At 36.0% G+C, this 21,167-nt stretch overlaps 1 protein-coding gene across 5 annotated transcripts in view; it reads left to right on the top strand.

The window, feature by feature from the left end:
* THEMIS (thymocyte selection associated) overlaps positions 1–21,167 on the top strand; it is a 253,679-nt gene that overhangs the window by 24,420 nt on the left and 208,092 nt on the right. The window contains exon 1 of one of the 5 annotated variants that reach the window (XM_056818746.1): positions 9,806–10,262. The exons of the other annotated variants lie outside the window; for them this stretch is intronic. The gene's annotated coding sequence lies outside the window, so the exon portion shown is untranslated. Of the gene's footprint in view, positions 1–9,805; positions 10,263–21,167 lie in introns of those variants that run through there. 5 annotated transcript variants of the gene reach the window in all.

Here is a 21,167-nt window from a genome sequence, read left to right as displayed (position 1 = left end):
ACACAATAACTACACCAATGTAAAAGGAAAAATCAGTCCCAGAAACCTGAACTGTATATTGTATAATTTTAATGATGCAAGATGGCCCTTGAGAATAGTTGAGAAAAAGCTTCTTTTCTATGTTTGTGTACTATGGGTGTGGTAGACTGCACATACAGTCAGTGAGTCCATAAGCAATAATTAAATGCCTTCTCTGTGTCAGGTACTGTACTAAGCATCATCAGATTCAGCCGATGGTTGGTTTTGATGAACTGCTCTTTTTCTTTTTCTAAAAAAAATGTTTTTGTTTCATTTTGTTTGGATAAAGGAGGAAGGAAAGATATTTAGAAATGAAGGTGATGTTAAAAACAAAAGGTATCTATAAAATGAGATTAAACTTGTATTAAAGGCTCATTAAAAAAACAGATTTGAATCATTGGAAGAGGACATTTGAACGTTGGTATTTTTAAAGTGACAGGCTTTCCCTGAGTAATCCACTGCACAGAGTATATTGTCTCTGCTGGGGGTGATTCTCAGGAAGGAAATGAGAAGTTGTAAATGCCAGCAGTTCCCTGACCACTCTGGTTGATATGGAGTACTTAGAAAAAACACACACCAAATTATGGCAGCTCCCCCAGAGGTATTTTCCATCCATTATCTCCTTGGAGTGCTTTGCTTTTCAGAGCGACATGTAAATGAAAATGGTCCTTGCCAGTTATTAAGCTGCTGCTCTTGAATGGCTAATGGGCCAAATTTTCATTCCTTTCCAAGTACAGATTTCCCCATGGAAGTCAACAGGAGCTTCAGATGTCTTGCTACTGATCTGCTTCTGATTTGCAGTATAACCTTAGGCAAATCTCTCCAGCTGTGAAGAAGCTTCCTTATCTGCAAAACAGACTTCCTGGGGACTATTGGAACTGAGCTCTCAAGATGAGAAGGCATTTTGCAACCATAAAATGTGGCAACAAAACCTAAAGTCAAATTTTACTGGATTACACACTCCCTGAGGGCAAACCTTTTTGATGCTGCATCTTCCCCAGCCTGGCAAAGCGAATGAGTTCTCAACTAATTTAAGTTGAATGATGCACATTGAGGGGACAACCCTTCTCAACCCCAAACTATCAACTTTGAATCCCCCCAGTTCAGATTAATTAACATTTCATTTCTTTAGTCCTAGAACCTGTAGCCATCTTAATTAGAACAAGAGACTTTGCTAGGCACTGTTAAGGTTCTATAAGAGTTGGAAAGGCCCCTAAATTTTATAGCTGAAAAAATTGAAGCTCATAGAATATAACTGACATGTCCAAGATTGCTTTACTAGGTTGGAATCAGAACTGGGACAAGATCTCAGTACTTTCAATTCCCATGTCTGCATCCTTTCCCAACACAAAAATCTTTGGTTTCAAATTCTAGTTTTTCAGTAAATCAATTAATTATCTCTGGGCTTTTAGTTTCTTCATCTATAAACGTAGGGTACTGAACTCATTCAAAATCAGTTATAGAGTATTTGCATTTATTTAAAGGGAGAGGTAAAGGAAGTTAAGAAAAGATTCCTTAGTTAATACTTTTAGCCTCTCTCTCTGGCTAATAATTAATGAACATCATGAAGTTTACTATGAGGAACTATGATTCTTTTTATCACTTAATATTTATTAATTACCTACTAAATACTCATCCACCAATAAATCCAAAAATATTCATTTAATACTTATTATGTGCCAGGCACTGTGCTAGGTCCTAGGAATACAAAGACAAAATTAAATAGTTCCTACCATGAAAGAGTTTGATTTCTTTAGGAGAAAAATACATGAACATAAACAAGAATACAGAAACTGGGGACAGGTCACAATCCCTGTGCACCTAATTAAAAGACTGTGAATTGCTGTGAGTGAAAAAAGAAAATTCAGCCTTCTAGAACTCAGTCTCTCCCTGTTTAGTTAGGCTGATCATTAGACTTGCACACATCCTCTGTTGAATGAAAAATATTTATGGTGCACTATGTTTTAGGCATATCTGCTGGAAATGGTCTTTATTCATTTAACATTATTCTCAATCCAAGCATTTTTAGGTGGAAGTGAGAAATGCTCAAAGTTATAGTCTTCTCTTACATTCTCCCTTGGCCTCAGATTTCTCACCAATTTGGGATAATTTTAGGTACCATTATAGGAATCCTGAATAAGGAAAAGGTCACAATATGATAAAATATAGTTTTGAGTTAACATTTTACACCATTTAATAAAATAATAGTCACTGAATCTTCTCCTAAAACTACTCAGTGCTTCCTTTGACTTCTCCCCTCAAGGGTTCAAAGGGACTTTTTCCTATGATAAATAGCACAATCCATTCAGAATGAATGGGGCAAGTCTAGGCTACTACTGCCCATAGTTAAGTCATAACTTCTTCCCTTCAGGGAAAAGGAAAGATCATGATCTTAACTTCATAAGAAGTATTTCTGGGTCAAAGTTTGGTTACCACCTTTAATCCATTTTCTCCAGCTTTAGATCTTAGCCCTTTTATATCCTTTCCCAAAGGGGAAAAATCTGGGGAAAAAAAGACTTCAAGTGGGAGAAATATTTATTTCTTAATAATTTCAACTGAACTAAAAAAGGATGTTTCTAATATGGTTCCACACTTAAAAGTCTTTCCAGCTTGGCAGAATTTGATAGAACTCACATCCTGCTACCAGAGCCTTCAAAAACCCCAGTTCTTGAGAGTTCCCCTCCTCCCAAGCCTTGATGAGTAATTAAAAAGAAACACTTCCATAAAATACTAATAAAGAAGTTGCTGTTCAGTCATGTCTGACTTTTTGTGACCTCATTTGGAGTTTTCCTGGAAAAAGTAATTGAGTGTTTTGCCATTTCCTTCCCTATCTTATTTTACAGATGAGGAAACTAAGGCAAACAGGGTGAAGTGACTTGCCCAGGGTCACGCAGCTAGTGAGTATGTGAGGCTGGATTTGTATTCAGATCTTCCTAACTCCAGACTTGGTGCTCTATCCATTGCACCACCTGTACCTGCCCACTAATAAAGAAGACAAATTACATGTGGTTAATCTGTGAAAAATGAATTAGAAATACTTAAAGTATATAGCACCTGCAACAGTGAGGTGGTGAGGTAGATAGAGTATTGGGTCTAGAGTCAGGAAGACTCATCTTCCTCAGTTCAAATCTGGCCTCAGACACTTGCTAGCTTTGCCACTCGGAGCAAATCATGTAACTGCCTCCTTTTCCTCTTCTGCAAATTTGGAGAAGGAAATGACAAACCATTCCAGTAACTTTGCTGAGAAAACCCCAATGGGGTTATGAAGAATCCAACACAATATTTCCTCTCTTTCTCCTAGACAAACTAGCATAGGTTCAGTATTACGTGTGTGTGTGTGTGTGTGTGTGTGTGTAAAATGCACATCATCTTGTAATTTTATATATTGCTTGTAAAAGTTACTGGGTGAGGGCTCCACGGTATGATTTTGAGCAACAATAAATGTCATATGTATGTATATTCATACTTATATGTATAATGTATTAATATATTATATATTCATCATGTACATTACATACATAAACAAACATATATGTACATGCATATGGCCGTCTTTCTATCTATCTATTCTTAAGATCATAGTTTGGAGTCCTTACTTGGTGTGTTACTGTGTTACTTCTTACAAATCAACCAGAAGACACACACACACACACACACACAGAGAGAGAGAGAGAGAGAGAGAGAGAGAGAGAGAGAGAGAGAGAGAGAGAGAGAGATGGAGGGATGAACAGATTGAGGGATGGAAAGATAGCTAGATAGATAAATAGATAGACAGATAGATGGATAGATAGAGGGATGATAGATAAACAGATGATAGACAGACAGACAGACAGATAGATAGATAGATGGATAGATAGATAGATAGATGGACAGATAGAGGGACAGATAAATAGATAGATAAATAGATAGATGGACAGACAGATAGATAGACAGACAGACAGACAGGCAGATAGATAGATAGATAGATAGATAGATAGATAGATAGATAGAGGGATGAATAGATAGATAGATGGATGCATACATGCATACATACATACATACATACATACACATAGATATAATGTATATAAATGAAATACGTATATACAGATTAACATATAACCTGACATTAACTAAACATGACCAAAAGAGAACTCATTATCTTTCTCTTAAATCCTCCCCTGTTCCTCTCTTCCCAGTTACTATGGAAGGCAACACAATCTTGGCAGGCACTAAGCTTCACCACCATGAGTCATCCTTGGACTCCTCATTATCTCTCATTCCTCCTGTTCAATCTGTTGCTAAGGTCTACTGAATTCACCTTTGCAATGTCTCCCAAATACATTCCCTTCTCTCCTCTGACATGGCTTCCACTGGAATGCAGACCCTTATCAGCTCATGTCTGGATTATTACAATAGCCTGTCGATTAGTCTGCTTCTCTCAAGACTCTTCCCATTTCAATCCATCATTCAGTCACAAGGGCAGGACTGATGATCATGTCGTCACCTCACTACTCAGTAAATCTCTGTGGGGAGAAGCTGGGAGGCTCAGTGGATCAAGAGCCAGGCCTAGAGATGGGAGGTCCTAGGTTTAAATCTGTCCTCAGACCCTGGACAAGTCACTTAACCCTCATTGCCTAGCCCTTACTGCTCTTCTGCCTTGGAATCTATACACAGTATTGGCAGTTAAATAAAATAAATGTCTGTGGCCACCTCCTTCCTCCTGACTCTCTACCACATGTTTGTTTTTCATTCCAAGGACACTGGTCTCTGAACTTTTGCACCAATAAGACACTCCATATATTAGCTCTGAGCATTTTTTCTGACTGTCATTCATGTCTGGAATATTCTCCCTCTTCAACTTAACCTAGTGACCTCCCTGGCCTCCTTCCCATCTTTTACTGGACTTCTTTCCAAGTCCTTCTTAATTCTACTGCATTCTCTCTGTTATGTCCTATTTATACTTTATGTAGTTTAGTTGTACATATTTATTTGCATGTTGTCTCCCCCATTAGAATATAAGCAATGCGACTGTCTTTATCTCTTCTTGTTTCCTCAGTATTTAGCATAGTGCCTGGTCCATTTATTAAATAGGAACTTAATAAATATTGATTGGTTGATTGACCCAACAGAAGAGCCTGTTAATTTTCACCGACTTGGCTTTTAAAAGTATTTTATCTTTAAAAAGAAGTTTATTCATTCAAGAAACCAAACTCACTTAATTATTATAATAATACCTATCATTTGTATGTATAGCATTTCAAGGTTTGTAAAGTTTTTTTGCATAAATTATCTAATGTGAACCTCACAAAATCTCTTGGAGGTAGGTGCTATTATACCTATTTTGCTGATTAAGAAACTGAGTATGAAATGTTAAATTATTTGCCTAGAGGGTCACAGAGTTGGTAAATTTCTGGGAAGGATTTTAAACCAGGTCTTCCTGACTCAGGGTCTTAACTTTTGATACAATATAAAATACAACCCCATAACAAACTCCATTTACAGGCTTTAAGTCTATTTAAAAAAAATCTCTTATTCCTATTTAACCTCCTTGCTAATGTAGGGTGTATTTTTTTTTAAAGAAGCCTCAGTCTGATTTGTAATTAGAAATTCCTTCAAATTCTATCCTTAAGAAGAGTCTCTCTTCCAAAACTTCCCAAAGTGCTCTCAAACTAGATCTCTCAGCCCTCTCCCCCCACCCCAGGGTTTTTCTCAAACAAAAAAGTTCTTGGGGCTTTACAAAAGAAACAGTAGGGGAAAGCAAACACTAATACTTTGTAGGTGGAGATTCCATTTCATGTTCTTGTCATTATGACATAGAAGTGGGCCCAACCAAACTTTCCCATTTCAAGATTCACCCAGAGGTAATAATATTAAATAGGAGAGAATTGCCCAGGGGTACCCAGTTCAGAGGAAAAGGTCATAAGGTTGCCAGGGGGATATTGGTGGTCCTAATTTTAGTGGCAACTTCTGAGAGGCAGAAGGACATAAATGTTGTTAAAACTTTTCTGCCTTTGTGTTTTCAATGAAATGAAATGGATTTTTGATGTCAGTCAACAAGCTTTTCTTAACCCTTTAGTATATACAAGGAATTTTGCTAATTATTGGGCATGCAAAGAAAAACAAAAGCAGTCTGTGCCTTTAACTTTTTCATTTTGTTTATTTGTTATGTTAAAATTCCCAGTTAACTCCCTCTTTCCATCCCCCATAAAAAGGCATCATTTGACAAAAAGATATATGTCTATATAAAACTCTGTCTTACTTATTTCTATTTATCAGCTTTTTCTCTGAAAGTGGACATATACAAGTCATTCTTCAAACACTATTTCTGTAGCTGTATATAAAGTTGTTTTGGTTCTGCTTCTTTCACTCTTCATAATTTTGTGTAGGTCTTTCCATGGTTTTCTAAAATTAACTTGTTTGTCATTTCTTATGTGTTCCATCACAATCATATGCCACAACTTGCTTAGTCATTCCCCAATTGATGGGCATCCCTTCAATTTCTAGTTCTTTGCCACCAAAAAAGGAGCTGCCATAAATATTTTAGAACATGTGGGTTCTTTTCTTTTTTCCCTGATCACATTGGGAAATGAATTATTTTTATCACTGGGTCAAAAGGTATATATATAGAGAGTTTTATAACTGAGTATAATTCCAGATTGCTCTAGAAAATCACTTGATAAATTCATGGCACCACCAAAAATGCATTACTGTTCCTATTTTTTCACACCACTCCAACACTTATCATTTTTCCTTTTAATCATTTTAGGTATCAATGACATTTCATAGTTGTTTTGGTTTGTATTTCTCTAATAAATAATTATTTAGAGCATTTTAAAATATAGTTAAAAATAGATTTAATTTCTTCACCCCAAAACTGTCTTTTCATATCTTTTGACCATTTATCAGTTGGGGAATGGTTCATTTTCTAACATATTTGACAAAATTCTCTGTATGTTTTAGATATGAGATCTTTATCTTAGAAATGTTCTATAAAATTTCCACTAAATTACTGCTTTCCTTCTAATCTTGGCTACATTAGTTTTATTTGTACAAAATATTTCAATTTAATCTATTCAAAATTATTTACTCCTATAGGATACAGCAAAAGCCTTAAAGGAAAATGTATATCTTTAAATGCTTATATCAGTAAAATAGAGAAAGAATAGATTGATAAAATGGTATCCAATTAAAAAAACTGGAAAAAGAACAAAATAAAATCTCCAAATAAATACCAAATTAGAAATTCTAAATTAAAGGTCAGTCCCTGATTTTAAAGAACATTGGAATTGACACAGCATTCAAACAACTTTGCATAAACAAACTATATATTTGTGTTGCTTAGGAATTTTTTCATTTGTGCCAAACTTTTTGTGACCTAAATTTAGGGTTTTCTTGGCCAAGATACTGGAATGGTTTGTCATTTCCTTCTCTATCTCATTTTACAGATGATGAAACAGGCAAACTGGGTTAAGTTACTTGCTTAGGGTCGCATAGCTGCTAGTAAGTGTATGAAGCCAGATTTGAACCAGGAAGATAAGTCTTCTTGACTCCAGACCCTGCATCTTTTGTTGGCCTTCCTCTCTCTCTCTCTCTCTCTCTCTCTCTCTCTCTCTCTCTCTCTCTCTCTCTCTCTCTCTCTCTCTCTCTCTCTCTCTCTCTCTCTCTCTCTCTCCCTGTCTCTCTTCTTCTTCTTCTTCTTCTTCTTCTTCTTCTTCTTCTTCTTCTTCTTCTTCTTCTTCTTCTTCTTCTTCTTCTTCTTCTTCTTCTTCTTCTTCTTCTTCTTCTTCTTCTTCTTCTTCTTCTTCTTCTTCTTCTTCTTCTTCTTCTTCTTCTTCTTCTTCTTCTTCTTCTTCTTCTTCTTCTTCTTCTTCTTCTTCTTCTTCTTCTTCTTCTTCTTCTTCTTCTTCTTCTTCTTCTTCTTCTTCTTCTTCTTCTTCTTCTTCTTCTTCTTCTTCTTCTTCTTCTTCTTCTTCTTCTTCTTCTTCTTCTTCTTCTTCTTCTTCTTCTTTCTTCTTCTTCTTCTTCTTTCTTCTTCTTCCTTTTTTCTTTCTTCTTTTCTTTTCCTTTCTCTCTCTCTCTCTCTCTCTCTCTCTCTCTCTCTCTCTCTCTCTCTCTCTGTGTGTGTGTGTGTGTGAGTGAATGGAGACAATCACATAGGAAAAAGACTAGCATCAAGGAGAACTGAAAAAAGACTTCTCTACAAATATAGAATTTTAGTTGAGACTTGAAGGAAGAAGGGTAGCAAAGTAGAAGAGGAAGAGACCTTCAGATATTGTGGACAACCAACGAAAATGAGTTGGGAGATGAAAAATATCTGAGAATCATCTGCATAGAAATAATCATTGAATCTAAGGAAGCTGTTGAGATTGCCAAGCAAAATAGTATAGAGGGAGAAGAGAAGAAGGTCCAAGGCAGAGCCTTGGGAGCTGTAATATCCATGGTCAGTGGACCAATCTAGATGAAGATTCAGTAAAGGCCCAAAATGATCAGTGATTTCAAAGAACTTACATTCAAAATTCAGGCAGAGGGAAACAACATGCAAATTATTACAAACATGCAAGATTGATATACAGTAAGTGGAAGATAATCTCAGAGATTCGCCAGCTAGGTGGCTCAGTGGATATAGTACTGGGTTGGGTATCAAGAAGATCTGAGTTTATTTCTGGCCTCAGACACAACTCTGGTCTTAACCTTTTTTGGTTTAATCTATTGGAGAAGGAAATGGCAAACTCTTCCAGTATCTTTGCCAAGAAAACTTCAGATGGGGTCATAAGGAGTTGGACATCACTGAAATGTCTGAGCAACCCTATTAAAAGGAGGTAGATTATAAGAGAATGATTAGTTAGAGCAAAGAGGATCTCCTTTGTCATTTGGTCAAGGTGTGCAATCCAAGATGTGGGATTAGTTTTATCATATAGAATGTGTCACAGGCAAAATAGAAAGGGATGAATTGCTGCTGTTAACATGGCTGTGTCCAACTACAGAATTATAATAGAAAGGCACTCTAGTATAGTGAAAAGAACATGGGATTTGTTATTAGACGATCTGGAATCAAGTTCTGGTGCTTGCACTGCCTCTCTGACTTGGGCAAGTTACTTAGCTTCTCCTGGGTTGTGGTTTCCTCATCTGTAAAATGAAGGGACTAGATGTCAACAGTATCTTTTAAACCTTAAAGTATTATAAAAATATGAGCTATCATTATGAAAATGACCAAGTATTATTGATGATTTTTTTCTGTTTATGTCATTTATAGAGGAATAATGTTTATTTGAAAAAAAAGGTATTTTGAATTGATTGTTATCAAAAAGTGATAAGGTTTTATTTTGTCCTATAATAATTTAAAATATATATCAGGCTCTTGTTATATTTTTATTAAAAAAGTTAATGGATGTAGGGGCAGCTGAGTGGCTCAGTGGATTGAGAGCCATGCCCAGAGACAGGAGGTCTTGGTTTCAAATCTGGCCTCAGACACTTCCTTGCTGTGTGAACCTGGGCTAGTCATATAATCCCCATTGCCTAGCCCTTTCTGCTCTTCTGCCTTGGCACCAATACATAGTATTGATTCTAAGACAGAAGACAAGGATTAAAAAAAAAAACTCAATTGATGGAGACAAATTTTAATTTTGGAGCTAGAACAAAACTCTGCTATTCCTTCTTGGAGCAACAAAGTATAAATAAATAAATCTCTAAGTTCTCATTCAAAAAATGTTTTGTTTTGTTTTTCAGTGCAAATTAACTGCTAATAGATACCACCCAGTGGTTAAGTGGCATTTAGTATTTACTGTCAGACTTCATTATAGTTGCTTTTCAAATCTATGTCTTTCCAAAGAATAAAGCAGAAATATTCATGGCATCATCTTGTCTTTTTAAAAATCACATATTCACTGATTTGTAAAACTTAACAATTGGCAAAGGTTATTAACAGGAACAAAAAAAAGTCAAAATTTCTGAGAAAGGGAACCTTGACTGTAACTGTGTATGTGTATATATTGTAAGAGAAGGTTTGAGATCTTGGAAGGAAAATGGACTTAGAAGAGCTGCAGGAATCTACAGCAGTTGGGGATGGGCAAAAAGGAACACAGAACTTTGGAGAGAGAGAGAGAGCTAATGAAGGCAGTTGGAAATGGACTGCTGTCTGGGATTACCTCACCAGAGAGGTTGGCTCAGGTTAATTCTCTGATCCAGTGATCTCTTTCCTTGTGATTCCTGACCCAGATCCCCACAAGAAAACAAGCCAATTGGACAGGACTTTGAAACATAAGGTAACCACTAAAAAAGGATTTCCATCAACCTCCTTGAACCTTGAACTTGGGGACACTCTCTGTAGCCAAGAAACCAGTTTCTTTACTCTGACCACAAAGGGAGTCAGGTGAAGAAAACCCTGGTCTGCCTGACTTTGGGGGGAAGGGTAGTAGTTAGATAGGGACCTCTTCTCCCTCCTTCCTTCTTGAACCTCAATTTCCTACCCTCCATCTGCCCTCCTCCTTACTGTTTCCCTCAAATAAGTTCAGTTAATAGGATCCAAAAACTGACTCAAACCTTTACTAGAGGGAAGTTTGAGATTGAGGGGGAGAGAAGTGATATTTCTCTCCCCAGAAAGAAAGAGGCTTGTCATCACAAGCCTCTTCAAACAAGATCCTTCAGAGAACCCAGCAGTTAAGAGTTGAAGGCAGCCATAGTGAGGGTTTTTTGTCAGAGTGCTGAGGGGGGAAAGACAAACCAATCCTCCTTCTGTCCCTTGGCTTATCAGTATCACCTCTTCACTCTGTCCCTGCCTTAGAGTGAGAAGACTCCATTCCCTTTTCACCCTCTCTTCCTTTGTCATAAATCTCTCCCTTTCCCCTTTTATTACAATATAATACACTTTTGTATTTTCTGATAAGATATTTTATTATATAATCTCATATTAATACACATATGTTTGTATACACATACACTTCTATACTTCTTTAGGAAATTTATTAATTTACCTAGTTTAAGCTATATCCACTATATATTATTTTAAATTTATATATCTATGTTCTGGCCTCCAATTCCCTGTCTAATTTTGTCTGCTTGTTATCTTTATTTCAGATTATCTTTTTGGCAGTTGAATCTTGCCCAAAATTTAGTTTATCAACTGAAAAAATGAACAAAAAGATCATTATCACTGTTATAAATATTAATGATCTTTATCTATATCCTTTGTCTCATGACCTCATTAGCTCCTATGGGTTCAAGGGTCATCTCAGTGAAAGAGGCATACCAAATCTGCACATCTATCTTTCATCTCTAAGTAAAAGAAAATAGCTAGTATTTATATTCCACCAACTATGGATCATGAATCATGCCATATATTTTACAAATAACTACCCTGAGAAGTAGGTGCTATTATTACCCCTATTTTACAATTGAAGAAATTGAGACAAATAGAATTAAATGAATTGTCCAGTGTCCCAAAACTAGTGTCTGAGGATAGATTTGAACACCAGTCTTCCTAACTCCAAGTCCAGCAGTCTATCCATTGTGCCCCCTAGTTCTTTTGCTCTCCTGTCCCCACATCCCCAATTGTTGGCTGGATCCAGCTGTCCCAAAGGTAGCTCAAACTCAACCTAACACCAAACTCATTATCTTTTACCCTAAACCCAACCCTCCTTTTAATTCTTCTTTTTTTTCCTCACATCATTCTTTTGCTCATCTACAGTCACACTTGTCACCTCTCACTTGGACCATCAAAAAATCTCTTAATTGATCTGTGTCTAGGCTCTCCCCTTTTCAGCCATCCTCCACATAGTTGTTAAATTGATATTTCTAAAGCATCAAAAAATCTCTTAATTGATCTGTGTCTAGGCTCTCCCCTTTTCAGCCATCCTCCACATAGTTGTTAAATTGACATTTCTAAAGCACAAGCCTGAATGTTACATACCACTGTTTGAAAAAGCTTCAAAAAACTCCATCAGCTCTAAGATAAACTACTAATGCTTCCTTTTGGAATTTAGAAACCTTTACAATGTAGCTCTAATTTATATTTTTAGGTTGATTTTATATTACTCCCCACTCACACTCTGCATTCTAAACAAACTGGTCTTGCTATTTCTTAAACAGAATATTTTATCTTCTAGTTCTGTGCCATGTAGAGTTTGTTCTCATACCTGTAATACTCTTCCTTCTCATCCCTGATTTTTTATATCCCTAGGTCCCTTTAAGGGTTCAGCACAAGTATCGCCTCTTGCAAAGTCTTTCTTGGACTAGATGGTCTTTAAGAGGTCCCTTCCAGTAATGAATCATCCCATTATGCCTTTACTTGATAGTTTTCCCCTTCTCACATTTTTTTTTGGTATTTATTTTGTTGTCTTGACTCTTCATGACCTTGTGGACTATAACAAACCAATATTGTCTGTAGAGTTTTCTTTGCAAAGACACTAGACTGGTTTACCATTTAATTCTCTAGTGGATTCAAGTAAATGGAAGTTCTGAGTTTCCCTGGGTCACACATCTAGTAACTATCTAAGGATGGATTTGAACCCAGATCTTCCTGACTCCAAGCTCAGCACTCTATCTAATGAGTTAACTATCTGTTTTATTTATTTAGTACATATTTTGTGGTGTTTTTTTTTTAATGAGCATACTCTTTTACCACAGTAGAATATACATTCTTTAAGAGAAAGGACCATTTGATTTTTGTCTTTGTCCCTAGAGGTCCTAACATATAATAGAAATTTAATTAATATTTGTTGAGTTGAACAGTAGTCATATAAAATAATTTTCTCAACAATTGCAAGAGGCATCATTATTTTCTCATTTCCCAAGGATCTTAGTTTTGGAGTTATATTGTATTCTTCTTTTTCTTTTTATTATCTTATCCTGGATCCATTTTATCATGAGTTCTAATCATCCCTTCTTCAATTATTATATTAACAATAATTTCCATTCAAATGCTTGTTGATCAATTGCTTTTTATTGTTGCTAGTCCCAATAATCTTTATATCATGGCTAGATTACTGAAACATTGATTAATCCCTTCCTATCCTGCTAGAATCATCTTCTTACAACTCTGTTTTCTTGTTGCCTTTTCCTAATCCTATTCATATTAATACTGACCAAATAACTTTTGTTGTAGTATTTCTTTCTCACCCACATTGTCAGTTTTTCATCATTTCATCTGTATTGTTCCACTGTTGTGGCTAAATGAATCTACTGAATGGATGACTTTCATTTGATTCCTTCCCTCTTGCAAGAGAAAGCTAAAGTTCAGTGACTAAAACATTATTTTGTGTTAAGGAACCTGGACCTGAGTTTGGATTCCTAATCTGCTACTTCTTAAATTTCTGTCCTTTGGCAAGTTAAAATTACCTCTTGGTATCTCAGTTTCCTCATCAGTATCCCTATTCACATACAATTAGGGCAGCATTTAATAGCTCTCTAGGAGAAGTCTCATTTATCATGACTGCCTAGTTTTGGGGAGCCAGTGGTAGGGTGGGTTGGGGGGTAATAGGTTGAAGGAAGTTGCACATCTCTAACTAATGCTACCAAATTTTTGGTGGCCTATCTATTACTCCATCCACATATTTCTTTAGGTCTTTATAGTTTCCTTTTCATTTATTTAGAATTGTTTCCTCCCTACTAATCTAAAGCATTTACTGTATTCAAAACCCAGATCAAAATTTGCCATCTCCTGGAAGACTTCTTTGGCTATTTTGCCTTTCACCCCCATCCCTTATTCTCTTCTTTATTGTTCGTATACTCAGATTGCTTTGGCACATTGGTTGATTTATGTCTTCGTTGGGCAGCTTGCTTCTCTCTCTTCTGAACTAAATTGAAAGATTTAAGTCTGGAAATGAGCTTCTGCCTCCTTTTGTATCCACTTGTAGCTTTTCTACAGTGTTCTATGTTCAGGAGCCCCTCAGCATTAACCCAAAAGAACAGAGACCCAAAGCCTTGATTCTGATCCATTATTTTGAAAGAAAGCTTCCCCATTTTATGGAGGGAGAAACCTGAGTACCAGGATGGTAATCTATTTCTACAGGAATGAGATAATATTTACAAAACGCTTTATAGTTTTATTGCATATTTCATCCCCAAATCTCAGTCTTATGATAATAAAAATAACATTTCTGTACTAGCACTTTGGGGGGGAAAGGGATATTGAAATCTCATCCAAAGCAGACATACAGTGGTGGCAAAAAGCCCAACTGAGAGAGATGATATGATTTGGGAAAAATAAATGAATGCATTAAGAAATATAAATACATGAAGTTGTTAACTGCAGTTTATTTTTAGACTTTCTGCCCACTAAATAGCATTATGGGTATATTTATCTTGAGTCTATGCAAATAACAGCACACATTATGAACTAACTAATTACATCAGAGAAAACACACAACCTGAAGCACACTTGCACTCCAGTGCATTGAAATGTATTTCAAAGGCAAGCCTGGTCTTTAACCTTCCATTGCTCTTCTTCTTTCAGGGACTGAAATGCAAAAGTACCTAGTAAAGTACAAAAAGGCAGTAATAACTGCTGGCAAGGATTTCCTGGGCAGACAGAAGTTTTCTCTAATGAGTGATTCCATAATATGAGCCATGCCTTCTATCACCCCCCTAATCCCCGACTAAAGTATCCAAAAGCTTTTCCCCTTTCTAGTACTTCCAAACCCTCCATCACCATCATCGTCTACCTTTGAAATTTATCTGCCTAAATTAAATGCTTATCTCTCTCCTTTTGTTGTTGTTTTGTCTTTACTGTAATATCCAACTCTACATGACCCTGTTTGGGGTTTTCTTGGCTAGAATAGTGCTTTACCATTTCTTTTTTCCAGCTCATTTTACAGATGATGAAGTGAGGCAAACAGAGTTAAATGACTAGTCAAGAAGTTAGCAAGTGTCTGAGGCTGGATTTGAACTCAAGATGAATCTTCCCGATTCTAAGAGTGGTGTTGTATCCCCTGCGCCACCTACCTTCTTTGGCCAATTACCTCCCCCTACTGATCTCTAAAATACTCTCCCTACCCCCTTCTTCAATGAATTTAGCATATGGCTCACTCCATTTGCCACCATCTAATTCTAAGTCATTTCAGTTGTGTCTGACTCTTCCTGACTGCATTTGAGGTTCTGTTGACAAAGTTACTGAAATGGTTAGCCATTTCTTTTTCTAGCTCATTGTATGTGTGAGAAAACCAAGGCTTACCGGACAAGCAACTTGCCCAGAAAACTCACTAGAGTTTTGACCTGATGCCTTTCTGAATATGGAGGTAACCCTGAGTTCTGAAGACTGTGCCAGTAGAGTAGACGACAAATTTTGCTAGATTCTGCCATGTAGGAAAGGTGATAATGTTGTCTGGGACCCAGCTTACCTAATAAGGTGAGCTCATCTCAAGAATAATTGACAATCATTTGATTTTTAGAATATGATTGTCTCCCTCATTAGAATGTATTCTCCGTGAGGGCAAGTTCTTAGACTCTTTTTAAAAAATCCCTAGTCCTTATCACAGTACTTGGAGCATAGTAAACATTTAAATATTTGTTGACTGACTTTTTAAGGACATGAAGATGGCCTTTTCAATGTATGAAGAACAAATAAATGGTTGAGTATTTCCTTTACTTTTAAGGGACTCCAAGGTTTATTTGAATGACTTTCAAGGTCTTAGCTTAAGAGAAAAAATCCATCATGTTAGACCCCTGAAAAGACAATTTCAGTCATCAATGTCTTATACGTTCCTCAAACCCTTCTAAATTCAGACAACATGAATTTATTAATCTAATTATTTAAATAATTATAGCTAACGGAAGTCAAATTTATGTTAGAGTTGAATGGTATTGTTATGTTAAATGTGATTTGGAGTCAGAGCTCCTCGATTCAAATATCTCCTGTGACAGTATCAATGTGACTTTGGGGAAATTGGTTAATTCCACAGGATTTAATTTTTTAACTCATCAAATGAATGTGTTGGAGAAATGGCCTCTGAGGTGCTTATTATCCAATGTAGATTTAATGGTACTTTGTGATAACTTGCAAAATCAGAATGAACAGACTATAATTTTTGGAAGCAGGGGAGAAACTGGAATTGGAGTGCCAATTGTTAAAATTTTAGTATGAAGAAATCAGCAAACATTATAAATCAGGGCTGGACTTATATTTTCTTGATTACTGAATAATGTGCTGGAGGAAATTTTTGTAGTGATTAAATTTTAAAATATGTTTGCATACATTCTTCTCCACTCACATGCCCACCCAAAACTGTTTAAACATTTATCAAAATACCACTGACTATGACTAATTAGAAAGTATCTACATATGAGTTAGGAACAGAATGATCATGTGTAGATTTGAGGTTTAGCTCTTTACAGTTAGAAAATAGATCAGAATCCATTTCACTGTATTGATTGTTCTATAATACACTTGTAAATAAATCATCAGGGTCATCAACTACATAGATCGCTTTTTAAAGAATACACTCCATGCTTCTTTGGAAAGGTCTTTATAATATTTGTTTATATGACTTACATGCTCTGGACTTCAAGAATATTTGAGGGTCTATAGTGTGGTGACCTTTCTCCATTTGGGGGCATTGAGAGTATGTTGATACTTTTGTAATTATGGAATAAAGGATATAGCTACAGGAGCTTCCCTAAGGAAGGAGAGGTGGAATGGGGGATGAGCTCACTCAGTTGTGACCTTAAGACTAAAAAAATCTGAGAAGTAGCCCCAGGCTCTGCATTAGAAATTAGTCTCTTTTTTTGGAGGATAAGGACTAGATCTGGGAGAACTTGGTAGAAGAAGAAGAGAGGATGATTTGAACTGACTAGCAGATGCTGCTTATAGACCCAGCTTCAGGACACTGCTCAGAACAGAGAGAGAGGTAAGGTGGGAAGGCAAGAAGGCAAGACCACTGACATTCCCATATAAAGTGAGGAAAGCACCAAACCTAAGTTGGTGGGGGTGGGGAGAAGTAACATTGATTGCTAGATAGGAAAGGACCTTATCTTTCTGGTGGTTGTTTTTTGGGGGGTTAGGGAAGGATCCAGTAGATTTAGGTGCAGTGACTTAAAATAATATTGAGATACTAGTTTATACTCATCATCTTGGCTAACATGACAGAAAAGGAAAATGACAAATGCTGTTGGAGCTATGAGCTATTCCAACCATTCTATAAAATTGTGCATACTCTTTGACCCAGCAATATTGCTTCTGAATCTATACCCCAAAGACATCAAAGAAAAAGGAAAAAAGACCCAAATATTAAAAAAAAATCTATAGCCACTCTTTTATGGTGGCAAAGAATTGAAATCTGAAGGAATGCCCATTAACTAGCAAATGGCTAAACAAGTTTTGTTATGTGATTGTGATAAAATACTACATGCATATTGATGTACATTTTTCCCAACTTTATTTTTCTTGCTTTTTGCTTTTTTCACAACAAAGCTAAGATATAAATGTTTTGTATGATTTCATATGTATAATGGGTATTATTAGCAATCATATTGTTTGTCTTCTCAATGAGTCAGTGGAGGTGGTATATGGAAGGAAAGAATTTAGAACTGAAAATTTAAAAACAATAATAAAAGGATTCAACATTTGATTTGATTTTTTAAAAATGAACACTGGGTCCTGTCAGCAAATATTTTTCTCAGTAAAAAAGAATGTTTCAAAAATAAAATTATATGAAAAATATGTGCTAGAGGAATAAAGGATCAATTTTTTTCATTAAAAAAATTATGTGGATAGATGTACTCCTGCAGTTGACTCAAACCTATGCTTGCCATCCTTGTGTTAAATTTTCAGTATTAGCATTCACACCTCAGCAACTGGCAAATGCTACACATACAGCCTTGATTTATTATTTTGTTGATTGTCTAGACTTACGAAAGTGATCAAGAAAATGTAAATAATTCAGATTAAACTTTTCCAGAGCACGGATTGCTAAACATTTATCAGCATACTCCTACTTGGAAGGAACCACAGTTCTCATTTAATCTATGTATAAAAGGAATCCCCCACTCTAACATCCTTGACAAATCCAGCCTCTGCTTCAATATCTTTTTGAGCAGGTGATTTCACTCTGGACAGCCATATTTGGTAGGGAATTGTTATTGATGGTGGTGGTAGTAGTGTGTGTGTGTGTGTGTGTGTGTGTGTGTGTGTGTGTGTGTGTGTATGTGTGTGTGTGTGTTTCCTGACAATAAGCCTAAATTTGTTTCTATGTAACTTTTGCCCACTGTTTCTGGTTCTGTTTATTAGGACCAAATGTAAAAAGCAAAAACCTCATTCCTACTCTCCCTGATTACACTTCAAATATTTCAGACAGATGACATATCTCCTCTAGTCTTTTCTTCTTCAAGCAAACCAGGTCAAGTTTCTTCAAAAGATCCTCATAAGGCAAAGACTCAAGCCCTTTACCACCCCTGTTGTCTTCTCCTATGTATAAATGGAGATTTTGAACCTTAGACTTCATTCCCCAGAAGTCCTTGGTATTTCCCAGAATTCCCTATAATCTCTCCTGTGTCTCCACTTTTGTGAGATCACATTATTGGTATTTAACTGACAGTAATGCTCCCACATTCTCTCTTCCTTTGCAATGATGCAGCAAGTATGGTGGTAAGCTAAACGCGGGGATTTTAAATGGGCTAATAAGTCATGGGCATGTGGTTTTTACTTTGTATCCTCTTTATTCCTTGATTTCTAATGATCCTTAATAAACCTCATAAAATATAATATTTTTATTTTTAGAGATATAATTTAATTTTTAGACCTGGGCACTTGCAACTAACTTATTGTTTTTCTTCGACTGTGGTGTCAGAACAAAATACAATTTTTCATATGGGGTCTCAGGATAATAGAATACAATAAGACTATCATTTCCTTATTTCTGGAAACTCTGCCCCTTGTTAATGCAGTCTGTAATCATTATTTTCTGGAGCTTGCAGTCCAGTAAAAGTTCTCCCCACCCATCTCTGCCATTTTTTTTAGAGTAACTGCTGTTCTAATCACAGCTACCCAACTTATATTGTGAATTTGAATTTTTTGTACCCAAATGCAAGACATTTCCCTTAATCTTATTGAATTTCATCTGATTAGATTCAGCCCAGTTCTCTATTCTGTCAAGATCCTTTTGGATCCTGACTCTGTCATCCACCATATTAGTTATTCCTCCTAGCCTTGTGTCATCTGCAAATCTGATGAGCATATCATCTCTGCTGTGACTCATTCAAGTCACTGATAAAAATGCTAAATGGTATAAGTCCTATCACATTTTTCTGAACTCTCTCCACTGGAGACCTATCATACTGATATGGAACCATTAATAACTGCTCTTTGAGTCTGTCCATCTGACTAGTTCTGAATCATCCTTATGACTGCCTAATCATTTCCTTTTTTTCCCCCACAAAAATAAAATGAAATCTTATATTAAAAACCTAGCTAAAACCTATCTAACTGTAGCCATAGCATTTCGATTATCCTTGTCTGTTGCCTCCCCTTGAAGGCATTTGTGTATAGACACTTGAGGCTGTGGGTTTTATTACCACTTTCATTCTTGGATTTTGTCTCCTGTGAATTCATGACTGCCCCAGCTATTCATCTTTCTTTATTTGTTGCACTTTTTAATATCTTACTTGGTGGTTTATATATAAGATGTCTTCTCCTTCATTCTTTTCTATTAGTTTAAAGGCCTTTTGATGAGATTTATAAGATATGTGGCAAATATATTCTTACCTAATTTGGGGGGTATATTTCATCAATGGCCAGGAATCTATCAATCCTATATTGGAAGCAATGAGCCAGAAATCCAGTTCCTATTCTCAGCCCCTGAGTTCTTAGACTGCTGTTCACTTCCCAAATCAAATTTTCTCTTATGTGTCTTTTGTGTCCAGTGGGCCAAAGTGAGGAAAATATAACTTATGCTCTTATACATTTCACTGTTGTCCAGGACTTCCTAATTGTTGACACTACTTTTTATGCTCTTTCTGAAAATGTCATTTGTGCCCACATGAATTACCTGAGGAGCCCATTTTATAGGATTAAAATACTCAAGTGCATTTGTGGTGACTCAATGGATAAGAGTGCTGAACTTAGATTAAGAATGCCTGGGGTTCCAGTCCTGCCTCAGACACTAAGTAGCTATGTGACTGTGGTACTTGATCTGAAAAGGGAGATACCACTAGCATCAATATCACAACTTAGTTGGGAGAATCAAATGAGATGAAATATCCAAATGCTTTACAAACTTTAAAACACTATGTAAATGCTTGTGCTTATCATCACCATCATCATCATTATCAATTACCTGAAGACAATCCATTCCCATTCTCCTCCTCATGTATAATTCATTATACTTAATATAGCAAATCCAAGATTGTTATAGAGATGTTTATAAGAGATATATAAGCAATCAAAATTGTTAGACTAATCATCTATACAGGAGAAAATGTGGATGAAGAATGCCAATATGCAGATTTGACACTTAATTAGATGGACAAGTAATGAAATCTTTTCATCTATATATATATGTATATGCATACAATTATTATTATAGTTGCTACATTTTTAAAAATTATTTTTTCATTCAGGCTGTTATTTATTTGGTGCTGAAAATGAACCTGAAATATAATCTTATTCTTATAAGAAAGTATGATCTGATTTGTAACAACCCAAATTTTGACAATTATACCAGGAACATTTTACACCTAATTCAAACTTTTTTTTTTATCAGTTCAACAAATGTCTATCAGGTATGTACTTTGGGCAAGGCACAGTAGGCAAGACTGTAATTGTGTTGTTGTAATAAATGGTAACAGAACAATTCTCAGTGACCTTTTCTATTGCCTTAGGCAGAAATACTGGAAATGTAAGAGGAGTAGTATCTAAAGTACAGAGAATATAGGATCTGGAATCAGCAAGATTGAGGTTTGAGACCTAGATTTGTCAGTTACTAGATTTGTGATCTTGAGTCACACTTTACTTGTCCTCCTTCCTCATCTGTAAAATGAATGGAGCCCCCAAGTTCCTTTTTGATTCCAAAGTTGTGCTCCTATGAAACAAATGTAGATAGATTCCATGACATAAAATACAAAGTGATTTAAGGGAGAGGCCATTTAGCTAAGCCTTGAAGAGAATGAGGGGTGTCAAAAAATCAGAGGAAATGTAGAAATACCATTGCAAGGAAGGCAGAAATAAAATTATGTGTATGGAT

The sequence above is a fragment of the Monodelphis domestica genome, chromosome 2 (genome assembly GCF_027887165.1).
Source record: "Monodelphis domestica isolate mMonDom1 chromosome 2, mMonDom1.pri, whole genome shotgun sequence".
Taxonomy (NCBI): Eukaryota; Metazoa; Chordata; class Mammalia; order Didelphimorphia; family Didelphidae; genus Monodelphis; species Monodelphis domestica.
The sequence above is the reverse complement of the archived record's forward strand: the minus strand, read 5'-3'. Positions and strand labels throughout refer to the sequence as shown.